Source organism: Carassius gibelio, chromosome B2 (assembly GCF_023724105.1).
Source record: "Carassius gibelio isolate Cgi1373 ecotype wild population from Czech Republic chromosome B2, carGib1.2-hapl.c, whole genome shotgun sequence".
Classification (NCBI taxonomy): Eukaryota; Metazoa; Chordata; class Actinopteri; order Cypriniformes; family Cyprinidae; genus Carassius; species Carassius gibelio.
The window spans coordinates 8,111,018-8,123,783 of record NC_068397.1 but is presented as its reverse complement, the minus strand read 5'-3'; positions in this window follow the sequence as shown (position 1 = coordinate 8,123,783).

Sequence of the window (12,766 nt, the reverse complement as noted above, 5' to 3'; positions counted from 1 at the left end):
TATATAAAATGTAGAACACACCGACCCCATTTATACACCGCTCATGAATGTAATGGGAGGGGGGAGAAGCCTTGTAACCACACACACACACACACACACACACACACACACACACACACACACCCACACACACACACACACACACACACACATAACCTTATAACTGTGATAAAGTTCAAACAAGCTAACTGACACAGAGTTCAAACAACTGGCACAAACTTCAAACAAACTAACTGACACAACTTCAAACAACTTCTGTCAAAACCACATGATCGATGATTGGGGAGTCTTTCATATACCGTTTTAATTTAGAACTAACAGGTCAATAGGGTAAAACTTTCTATCAAAACCGCATGATCGATGCGTGAGGAGTCTTTCATCTTCCGTTTAAACTAGCCGTCAAAACCATGATTTAGAACTAATTAGGTCAATAGGGTAAAACTTTCTGTCAAAACCACATGATCGATGCGTGGAAAGGTCATAGGTTAACCCTTGATCTCATTTGTCCCGCCCATTCATCATAAGGTTACCGGAAGTTCAACCTGTCAAAAGGTCAAAGGTCAAAGTCATAAATCATCTTGACAGAAGCAGTATTATAAGTACTACTTAAGTCTCAGTAGCGGTTATCTCAACTACAAGGAGAGCGTTGTGTTAGTTGCTGCACAACTAATCAAACAAAATAAACTTTAAGTGAAAGAGAGTTGTCTTTCTAATTTATTTGAACTCGTAGTGAGGGATAACAATATCTCCTTTTAGGGCTCAGGTGTGTCGTTCCCAGGCTAGGATACACAAAGTAAAGAAATGGTAAGAAAAAGTAAAAAAAAAATAATAATAATAATAAATGGGCAAAATATGCATAAATGAAATTAAAAAGAGGAAATCAATACGTAAAACAATAGTGGTTAAGTGTATAACCAAAACAGGAAGAGGGGTAAAACGCATTCAAATAAGTACAGGTGTGAATAGCATATATTCAGATGGGTAATAAATAAATTAAGAAGAATAAGTTTACTTAAACTTCCAAAGTTCAAGGCTTATTCATTCCTAAAATAATTTGGCCCAAAAGAGAATACTAGAAATAAAAGATCATATGAAATGATCTGAGAGGGAAATTTTAAATGATTCAAAATAAATTTAATGTTTCAATTAAATTTCAATTTGTCACAATTAATAATTGTGAGTTAGTTTTTCCCTTTCTAGTAAAATGAAAATAAGTGGTTTAGTGAGAAAAGAGAGCAATAAAGAGAAAGAGACTAACAAGTGTTAGTTAAGATGTTTAAAATGGTTAAATCACGTCAGCGTTGCCCACAGACACAAACGGGCAAACATTATTCTCTAATGTTTAACGTTAACTTATGGGAGTCAAATATCAAATTTGATTCGGCAGTGGAACATGCACTGGCAATCAGACAATATGAAATATGAATACGGAGGCTCTGATAAATAGATTGAGGAACACGCTCAAAACTATTCTTTATTCACCGATTTGTATCCCTTTTGAAACACTAACAGTTTAGCTCCGTTTAGCAAACAGTGACTGAGATAGCGTTTGAGACACTGGAACACGCAGTGAAATCAAATCAGCTATAAAACAAGGCATTACACAAATGAGGAACACGCTCAATTTCTACCTTATTGTACGATCTCAGATGTTTACTTTTAAGTTCACATACTGCTGTTAAAAATGAAGAGACGGACATGAGTTCTAGCTGCTTTCATTCATTTGAGGGGCGCGCGCTGCTTACGTCACGGGTCACACAAACACACTCACGTCTCGCTAGCTTCTCATCTTTCAGTCCTTTAGCAAAATCAAAGATTAAATAACTTGGTTTATGCTCACAATTAGGTTCCTCTAAATTAGGTTCCTCCTTAGGTTCCTCTATAAGTCATTAATTTGCACACCTTTAAATATTATAAATACAATACTGCATTAACGAACCAATACAGGTGTACCAGTACAACCCACCTGATCCCACGGAAAACCTCAGACGCTCCGATTATATTTCCTCTTCTTATGTTGGCAGACAGAATTCTCATTACACAGTCAAGGGTTTTGTCCTGAGCCTGTCTGCTCCAGATATGAAAGTGCCACTAAAGCCACCCAGTCTCATGCAATACATTGAAACAAAGGATAAAAAAAGTTCTTAAACTGTAACAGCTTTCTGAGGAGCATCAATCATGTTTGATTATAGCATTGAGGGGTGTGAGACATATCTGGGCTAAACAAATGCACAATAAATAAATAGCCAAAATACATACACATAATTTGTGCTTTATTTATAATACTTAAAGGGTTAGTTCACCCAAAAAGGAAAATTATTTTATTAATTACTTGTAACCCATAAGACCTCTTTTTTTATAATTATAATGAGTAACGATGCAGCACATAAAAAAATATCGGAGTAAAAGTATTAAACTCAGTGAAAATATGTACTGAAGTAAAAGTGAAAGTAGGAGAAAAAAAGAATACTCTAGTAAAGAGTATTCAGTATTTGCACTTTCAGCCAACGGCCAACAACCACGGGCTTCCCAAGACGTCACTTCACTACTGAACTTCCAGCCAATCAGCGACACCGGGATACCCCTTTCAACGGGAGTCCCTTTCACAGGAAACGAAGGCAACATATTCCCAGATATTTGTTGTGCTGGTGTATCATATATAATTTTAACCTCACTGAGGAACTCAATGCGAGGGCTAATTACGTGATTGATGGTTGTTCATGTTTATGCAATTTAACGTATTGCTGTGAACTTGGGATTCCATATTTCCATTCTCTTAAACTCATCTTTCCCTAACTTTCGACCTTCCTGCAACTTGTGTGAATGTGTGTGCGCGTGCGTTTATGTGTTAGATTAGTTTATATGTCTTAGATTTATCTAATAAAGCCTTATTCATATTGAAAAGAGAAGTATCTTGTGTTTTGTGCTTACAAGTTAATGTCTTAAACTGCCGATCTTATTACTGTGCTAATTGATAGTGTTTTCACTATAGTTTGGATATTAGTATCCAGCGCAGATTTGATGTTAAACGGCTAAGTTAGTTCGCTGAATCGCAGGGTGTCTCCGTGAACAGCCGTGAAACAGTGATTCTGTTCAAATTCCCTTTAAAATCTTAAATGATTCCCTTTGAGCTAAATTGACCTGTTTCCCTTACATTTATTATGGTGGAGAATGCGGGCAGTTTAATCTAAATTGTGAGCAAATTATCACCCAATTTGTCAAAAAAAAAAAAAAAAAAAAAAAAATATATATATATATATAATTATTATAATTAATAATAATATAAGAATAATCAATATATATTATATATATAGGGTGAATACTGGTAAAGTGGGACAATGGGTAAAGTGGGACAGTTAAGCTTAATAATTTATATCTTTACATGGATATGTTTTTTTTTACTAAAAATCAACACTGAGCTCATCAGTAGCAAGTATGTGATTTAAAAAAAAAATTCTGTGGCTATGACATCACTTCCGGGGTGTGGCACATCATATTTAACAACCTTGTAGTGAACTGTGATGGTAAAATGACATAGCATTCTGAGGCAAATAATGTTAAGTTTATAAAAATAAAACAACTCATGGATCATTTATAATTGTTACATATGTTGTTATATGATGTAATGGTGAATCAGAATTTTTTAAAATCACATTCATATTAATCTTCTTCGGGTTTTTTAATGCGATTTTGACACTGTCCCAGTTTGCCAATAGCATATTGTTAAATTGGGACAGGGTATTACTGGCAAACATTCAAGTCATTCTAATGGAGGTATTGAGTTACCTTTTTATATGTCCCTCATACATTTAGTTAGTTAGCTAGATATTTCAACAAAGACTGACTTAAACTACGCCAGCTCTCACGCATTCACCGTGAGATACACGCAATTAACACTTTTCACACGCTCTCATGCCACACATCCATTTTCTCACGCACAGAAAAATCGCGAAGCAAAGAGGACCGGAGACCGACAGACTAGACAGAGCCAGGCGGCAAGGAAGTCGACCGGAAGTTGAAGTCAGCTGTGTGCTGCCATCTTGTAGCAGAACTTCACTTGCATTAGCATTCCCATTGACTCCCATTCATTTTGGCGTCACTTTGACAGCGAATAACTTTACATCTGAGGTGTTTAAAGACTCCTTTTGTCCATTATTTATTTCTAAAGATACACCCCAATGTATAAAGGGCTCCATTACTTTCTATGTTACATTATGGCCCCGTAGAAACAGTTTTTGTAAAAAATAGGCTAACGATTGCTTCATAACCACTCGACTCTCTGTCGCATTACCATACAGACAGGAGGAGAAGCTCGCAGGCAATTAACTTAATATGGCATACTGGCGTTACATTTTAAAATACTATACAAAATAATTAATCAGAATACTTACTCCTGCTCACTTATGCCAAAGAACTCCCCGCTCAAGCTTGCCGTCTCTGCAAGATTAACGATGGCAGTTTGCAAGCACAGCTACTAGATAATTTACATCTTTCAGACAGGTTGCTGACGTCGTCAAGCTTCGTTTGAGTCTACTCATCAGAAATGGAAGTGCTAAAAAACGCTAAAAATGGGCTTCAATTGTCTCAGTTGAGTTCTAATGGGGTCGCTGTGTCCATTTGTTTTACTGTCTATGGACAGAGCAGGTTACTTAAAGGTGCCATCTGTAATGTTTGGCAAAAAAATCAAGTCATACTCCACATTCCATACCAGATGGGGGCAGTATGCCTCAATAAAGTGAATTGGTCTACTCTAGAGTAACAAACGAGAAACGGCATAGTCTCTATGCTCCGCCCCTACTTTCACAACAACACTACAGTCATAGCCGAAGCCTAACTGTGCGTTCACACCGCCGGCGTCTAGAGCGTCAAAAATCGCTCTTGCCGCTCTGCTCACGACGCTACAGAAAGATTTGTAGAACATGTAGAACATAGATCGAATGCTTATTTTGTATTTAAAGCGGCCGCAAAGCAAACAAGCTTGTTGATCTCGTGCAGACTAACCACAAGGAGTTATAAGTTAACCTCATTAAATATTGTTGTGGACGAAATATTAGGATCCTTTACTTAAAATGAACAATCTCAGACACCTTGGTCCATGTATCACTTTTAATTGATTTTTTATGTCCCTGTACACAAACAGGGACACATCAGAGTTTAATACAAACGCTAAACAGCAATAATCAACCTGTCCTTTATTCTGCTTGGGAACTAATGTGCCAACTCTCAAGCATTCACCGTGAGACACACGCAATTGACTCTTTTCACACGCTTTCACGCCACACATCAATTTTTTCACGCACAGAAAAACCACGAAGCAAAGAGGACACGGAGACCAACAGACTAGACAGAGCAGGTTAGTTATGATATAATAAAATGGGTAACATTAAGTTATAGCTAGCTAATTATCAAACACCGCTACGGTTAGCCATCGCTAACATTAGCACATTTATCGAACAGCCTTCAATACATTTCTATGTTATAACTTCCCGAAAACAAATACACAAATATATAAAACAAACTTCTAGCGAAATACTAACAGCATCTAACTTACCAATCAAACAGAAATGTTGCAAGTTCGGAGTCGAACCTAATTTCTTTCAGGTCCATCAGTTGTCTCCAGCGATTAAAAGCAGTGCCGATGTTTACTCTGGTTCGGCTCCTTTTCTTATCGGATTTGATTTGTGATTCCGAGCGCGGTTGTTTCCCTGTAGCGGGTGGTGGTCTCTTGCCAAGGGCTTGAGCCATCCTTTCTCTCTCTTCCCTGAACTGAAATGAAGTACCGGGCTGTACTTTCCACATGATGACATCAGGTTCAGGCACGCCCACAAGCCGTGCGAGTTATTAGTGTATTGCAGGTTGGCTGGTGGTTATGTTGCCCGCATACCGCCTCCCATGGCCGAAACTGGTATTACGACACCTGTCGGGCCGGGGCTAGTAATGCTAATGCTAATTAAGGTTGATATCTCTGCAGCACAATAACTTGACATTTTTTTAATGACATTATCGCCCTTATTTCTTCTCATTCTTTTGATGCGTGTAGGTCATGTTATGGATATTTTTACCTAAATTTTTGCATATGGCACCTTTAAGATATATAAAAAAATCTCAGCTCTCTCTGTTAATGAAGGTTATTATTATTATTATTATTTTAATTTGTATGAAATAAATTTAACCCAATATAAAATTTTGTTGGCAGGCGAGGGAGCGGGTGGCTTGAATTTGCTGTACCTGCACCCCTTCTTAAAAAAAGTGATGTTTATATTATTGTTGTTGTTGTTTATATTGTTGTTTTCCAATAAAGGTGTCCCAGTTTGACAATAGCGCCTTGAGAAATGTGGTTTGGGGTCATTGTGTGTTTGAGGAAGAGTCATCCATCCTGTGTTTCATGTTTCTTTCTTTTTTATTGTCTATAGTATAGAAGAGCTCCTAAGCTATTTAGAATAGTATCATATGACCAGCTAAGACATTTGGATCATAATAAAAAAGTATGCAGAATATAAATTATCAGAAAGTGTCCCACTTTACCAGTATTCACCCTAACATTTGTAAAAAAAATCTTATTTTGTGTAAGTAGGCACATATCTTTCAGTTATATGTATTACTATTTTCAACACAGCTCTAAGTGAATGAAAACATACAGCAAAGTTTTACATCTGAAAGTGCACCGTGTATAAAGTTATTATCTCTCAAACGAAACATTAACAACATGAAACATTAGCATATTGCCCGCCCCCTTGTTGGTCTCTTCATGTTGGAATAAAAATGCTAATTCATTCTTTGCCACTAGGTGCAGCTCGGTTTCCCAGGTAAAGCTGTACAGCATACACAAAGCAGCACTGCGCTCAAAACCACTGCTTTATCAGACATTACAGGCAAGATGAAGTGAAAATGAAGCCAACTGGACCAATCACTGCCAATTATATCACGCAAATGAGGGGTTTGGAAACATGAATCATTGAGCAAATCATTTGGGAGTCATTGAGCAAGTAAGGTAAAAATAAATGCATATTATAAGACAGTTAAAGTGATTTTTGACCTTGCATGCATGTCAACCTGTTGGAGACCTATTTAAGCTATTTTTCCTGTGTGACCAGGATTTTCTTTATATAGGAATTTTGTAGGATAGGATTGTAAATAATTATACTTATACCCAATTGTAAGTCGCTTTGGATGAAGGCATCTGCAAAATGACTAAATATAGATTGTGAATGTACTACAGGGCCTTTGAATGCTCAAACGAATGTTCTGAGTGTGCAGTTATTTTCAGGGAAACGCACGGCGAACATGATTCCAGGCAGCTCTCTTGACCTCATTACAGTTCCATATCACTTTGCAAAGTAAACTGTAGAACAATAGACCATAATTTGTTTATTTATTTTTTTTAAGTGCTTATTCTTTAACAGTATATAAATCTTCATCTTTATTTAGAGTAACAATATATTCTGAAGCAATATTTTCATCAGTGGTCTATCAGCTTTTTCATACTCAAATCTGCATATTTTTATTTACCTTTACAAAGGCCTATTCTCTGAGTTGTTTTCACTGGGCTGCTAATATTGATCTGCCCTCTAAAGTTTTGTGATGCACACTGAGTTCTTAAATGGATTCCTGTGAGTCAATGAATGTATGTGTTTCACAGAGCTGATCAGCATTACAGTAGAAACACTACAGGGAATGTAAACATGTCTACAAATTCCAGCCCAAAGTTCCTCTGTCATCTCACCTGTTGTATAAATGCTCAACTTTCTCCACAGAGAGAGAACTGGCTCTGTTTTTGGAGCCTCATTTTTCATACTGGTCTGACATGTCTAATCCACGGCCATGAAATTGGGATTAGGTGTCAGCATATCCACTGAGAGGCTGAAGTAATCATGGTGGCCTATATCAGAGTGATTGTCAGGGATGCCACTTATCTTTAAAGTCCCCTCTGTATATAACACAGAGATGGCTGAGACTCCTTGTTATGGCACCTTATCGACAAGCCCATCTTCCTCTAGATCCTTTGAAAATTGCTTGGAGCTTCACATGACCTCCAGTAATGGAGATAATCATTACTTGCAGTATTACCTTGATAGCCTAGTCATCATCTTTTGTCTGGAAAGGGACAATCTAGAAAGTATTTCAAGGATGTTGCAGCAGATAATAATTTTTTATATATAGCGAACATATGGACTGAAATAAAATGTCAAATCATACTAAAAAATATGGAAGTTTTGCACGGAAATCCATAGAAAGCTAAACAAAATTTGTATAATAAGAATGCAAAATTGCAAGAATTGTAAAAATGCCAAATTTAAGCATTTTTTTTTTACACAACAATAAAATTGCTTCCTTTGAAAACCTTTTCTTTTTTATTTCACATTTTATTTTGTAAATGAGTGAACTAAGGAATTCCTGTATGCAAAAAGGAACACCAAGATAATGTGTAGCAGCTGAAAGTATTTAAAATAAAAATGAAATTCTTAAAGCAGTGAGGTCGCTCATCATTGACAGTCAGTAGAATATTTACAGTACAAAGGTGTTGAATGTTATGGTATAACACAGTTTCTTTAACTCCTCTTTCACATTGGAAATCAATTCTCCAGCATGGGGACATACATTTGATTATTGGATCACAGAACAGCTAAGAAGATGAGGTGGTCCAGGCAAACATACAATAAACCACTCTTGAATGAATCATTTCTACCAATGAAGTCTCCTGGGACTTTTCATTGTCGAAGACATAAAAAACGTGCCACTTCTACTCCATCTGATGTCGATGAGCTGTTAAAGTCGACAGTGTTAGTTCAGCTAAAGTCAATTTGTTTAGTTATCCCTCGCCACATACCCACCCAAATATGTGCACTTTTAAAGTATTATGCCTGTAAAATAAAACACTTGTGTTGTGTTAAATCTTTCAGTCTCTTTCTCTCTCACTTGCATACATTTTTCCCCTCTCTATACTCCAGGTATCCTCTATTCAGATAAACAGATCAATGCTTCTCCACTGCTCACTAATGTGGTTACTGACAGTGGTGAACTGTACAGGAATAGATGAGGAGGAAAGTCTCAGTGCGGCAAAATCTCGGAATTACCATTTTTGACTTACCAATACACATAAATCTAATTCTGTCCATTATTACTGGACATAGCGTAGGACAAATCAAAAAGGGCTTTTCACAATTTGTTAACATTTATTTTAATACTGTAGTGTTTTTTTTTTTTTTTTTATTAAAATTTACATGTAAGTTAAAAAGTTATATTATATCCATGTATTCTAGATGATATTTCCTTTTTTTTGACATTTTTATGAAATGTTTTGCAATGCAGTGGGCTTCCACATCTTGATCCATGAAGGTAATTAAAAATCTTATTCCTTGCTTTGTATTACTTTGACAAACTGAATTAGTCTTTGTTTAATTTGTTTATTTTATTTGTCAATATTTGCCATGTATTTATTTTTTTATCTTCTTTTTTATATTGATTTCTAAGTTTCTGGAATGATAAATAAAATGAAAGTGAAAGAGACATGCTCTGCTTTTTTTCCAAATCTTTACAAAAATAACTCAAAACTAGCCCAAACTAACAGCGTTTCAAGGAGGTCCCTTTGGTAAAAATGGCAAAATTGCGTTCCAGGGACTAAAATATACGTTACTGGAGTTGCTTCAACCCGCAAACATGAAAAACAACCCATGGTAACAGTTATAAAGTAGAACAATTCCACAGGAAAACCATAGACTTGGCAACACTGTGATGGATATTAATGTCTACAACTGACACGAGTCACGAGTGCTGTCTCGGCAAGACCACAACCTTTCCTCTGTGTATACTTGTCCTTACAAGTATAATTTTAGCTGTATTATTTATGTCCCCATGTATTTATATCACCTGTGGTGAAGGTGTAGGACCATAAAATGTTCGTCCAATCAGAATTTTCAGTCTGAACATCACGATAGGCTGTCTTTCCTGCCTGTCAAATATGTATTTACATACCTCTGCACACCCTTTTTGTGCAGACATGATACATACATTTGTAATGTAATGTTTTCTTACTGGTGAATGTGACATGAGATAAACTGAATCTTAGTTGAATTCAGTGCTCCACCAATTGTGTCTTTCAATGTGTCGCAGGTTAGTCTCTGCTCTGATGGAGCACGCTCATGTATTTCGGGGTAGGTGTAGCTTTGCAGCATGATTATGCAGGGAGAAATAGCTCATCAAACCTACCATGAGTGAACTCCCATCTCTTGCGCTGCCAGGGCAGATCGAGCCAGTCAGTCGTACGAGCCGTAACATCTACCATTCACAGACTTTTTACACCAAGTACCACCTCAGAAAATATTATTATTACACCATGATGACCAACATTAAAATACAGGAGTGTAGTAAGCCTAATTATTAGCTACAGATATTTACAGTTCATAAATGAGGCAGTTTTATTCCTAATAAGAACAATTATTATTGTTGGTCACTTTAAACATTTTAAAAACAGTTAACACAAACATTAAAATGTAAACACTGAGATTAATGTAAACATTAACACTATACTGTGCTTACATACAAAAAAATAAAATATAAATATTACAGCTGTAGATACTACTATGTTCCCATGTGTACTAGCATTATGGTTACATATTATGTACACATGTAGTTACTATGTAAGTACACAGGTATTAGGGACACAATATAAAGTAGGCATTAACACAGGCATCATTTAGCCACCTTGCAAACTTTTTAAAAGTACCCGGAGTACCACACTTTGTGAATCAGTGAATCAGACCAGCCTGCAAACTCAGTTTCTGCTCTGCTTCAGCTATCGCAGGTCTTGAGCCATGGGGTGCCGATGACTGTTCCTCATCCTTTGACATAGGAACAGGCCCAAACTAAGATTCTTCTTTGAGAACATTTTTAAAAAGCTTATAATGTACTACAGTGTATCAAATAAACTCAAAAGGTAAATATGAATAATTCATTTTAACTAGTACAAATTATTTATAAATACTCATCTTCAGCTTCCAAAGGTAACAGTTGCAGAATGAATATTGAAGCTAATCTGTTTGTATAGTAAACATTTTTATATCAACAAATGTTATTTTCATGACCAGAGAACATTATTTTCTTGTAGTGCTACTGCACTAGAGCTTGTAGCAAAATTGGCTCATTGATAGACCTTTATTGCAAGCTTTGACAGATTCAATACTTGTGATTGTGCACAAAAGTTTTATTAAACTAAAACACAAACACATAACTAGTCTGAACAAGGCAAATAAATACATCTTGCACACATACATGGGAAAACGGGATGTAAAAGTGAATAAATGAAACCGTTGATATGTCACATATAGAAAGCAAAGCATCCCAAAACAGTGTATTTACATTGCTCTGTGAAGTGATGTGATTGCAAACGCTTGTAAATTGATTCCTGAGTGTTTCCAAAATCCTACTAAGCCATTCATTCAATTTACCCTACTGTGCTCATAGTCACTGTCTGCCTTCGACTGATTTTCTGAAACTCTTTGATTGCAAAGGTTCTCTTTACATGAGTACCTGAGCACTATGCATCATAATTAAGCATTTATAGGCTTGATTACTAGAACTTATGCCAAAAATATTAAATGCTAAATTGGAATTCATACATAGAATAAAGTATTGTCAAGTTCTGTCATTAATGGAACAAGATAATAAGAAACTTAATTTCAGTTAAATGCGTCCAAATGTTTAACTGCAAATGAATATTACTTTATGCTAAGTCTGTAATTTATCAAATAGAATAAACTACATCTTATGTAATATAAAGATGGAGAAATAGTGTGTGGCTTGAGTAACATATTTCTATAAATTAATAATTAACTCGTTTCTAATTAGTTGCGGTCATTTTAGCATTTTCTTTTGTTTTATGGAACATACAATGAGATCAATTAAAAATACATGTATGTATATATGGTTGGGTTAATTAAACATCTTTTACACTGGCTTGCCAACCACCATTAAAGTTAAAATAGTTTGCAAAATACAAATGCTTTCATTCTTTGAACACCCTCGTGCCATTCGAAACTCTTATTTCTGTCTTCCGGTAAATAAAAAAATAAGATATTTGAAGTCAATGGGGTGCAATACTTTTATTCTGCCTTTTTGGAGCTTGAAGCACAGGTGAAAAAAGGTGCAGTAAAATACAATTTATTTGAGTACTCTTAGTACACTTCCTCCATAATGTACTTAAAGGTGCTGTAGGGAACTTTTGTAAAAAAATATTTTTTTACATATTTATTAAATCTGTCATTATGTCCTGACAGTAGAATATGAGACAGATAATCTGTGTAAAAATCAAGCTCCTCTGGCTCCTCCCAGTGGTCCTATTGCCATTTGCAGAAACTCCATCGCTCCCGGTAAAACATAAACAACCAGAGCTGCGGTCCGTAACTTTGTTTGTGTTCAAAATGTAGAAAAATTTATATAATAATCGAGTACACCATGAATCCATTTGCCAAACCGTGTTTTTAGCTTGTCCTGAAGCACTAGGGTGCACCTATAATAAGTGTTTATATTCGGACTATTTTAGATTGCTTCGGGGGTACCGCGGCGGAGTAACCCAGTACCTTTGTGATTCTTCATAGACATAAACAGAGAGAAGTAGTTCCGGCTACGATGTTCTTCCGCAAGACGCAAGCAGTTCTGTTTATTAACCGCTAGAGCGTCATAAGTTCCCTACCGCAGCTTTAAAGTGCTCTATTTTCTCACACTAATGCTGTACTTAATATATATATATATTGTACTTAAAATATAAGTG